General features: G+C 53.4%; 1 protein-coding gene across 1 annotated transcript in view; it reads right to left on the bottom strand.

Annotated features, from left to right (window-relative positions):
- The window catches only part of LOC105826708 (liver carboxylesterase-like), a gene marked incomplete at its 3' end in the record, with an annotated part of 18,639 nt that overhangs the window by 12,017 nt on the left and 6,315 nt on the right, over positions 1 to 307 (bottom strand). The window lies entirely within an intron of this gene.

Raw genomic sequence — 307 nt, 5'->3', positions numbered from 1 at the left:
AGGGAAGGCCTCTCAGACACTGTGGCATTTGAGTAGAAGCCTGAATGAAACAAGCACGTGAGCCTTGCAAATATCAAAAGAAGACAATTCCAGGCAGAAGAAACAGCAAGTGCAAAGGTCCTGGGGCCCACTGAGCACTGTGCACCTAGGAGGTGCAGCTGGAGAGGGCCCTGTGGGCCTGGGGCAGCACGTTGTGTGTCATCCCAGGTCATGTGAGAAGCCCCTGCAGGTTTGTGCAGAGGAATCACATGACTCAATCTATGCCTGATCTGATCTCTCTGGCTGCTGTGTGCATCAGCCAGATGTG

This window comes from Propithecus coquereli, unplaced genomic scaffold, assembly GCF_000956105.1.
Source record: "Propithecus coquereli isolate 6110/MARCELLA unplaced genomic scaffold, Pcoq_1.0 Scaffold909, whole genome shotgun sequence".
Lineage (NCBI taxonomy): Eukaryota > Metazoa > Chordata > Mammalia > Primates > Indriidae > Propithecus > Propithecus coquereli.
Note: the sequence above shows the minus strand (reverse complement) of the source record. Positions and strands in the feature narration are given on the sequence as shown.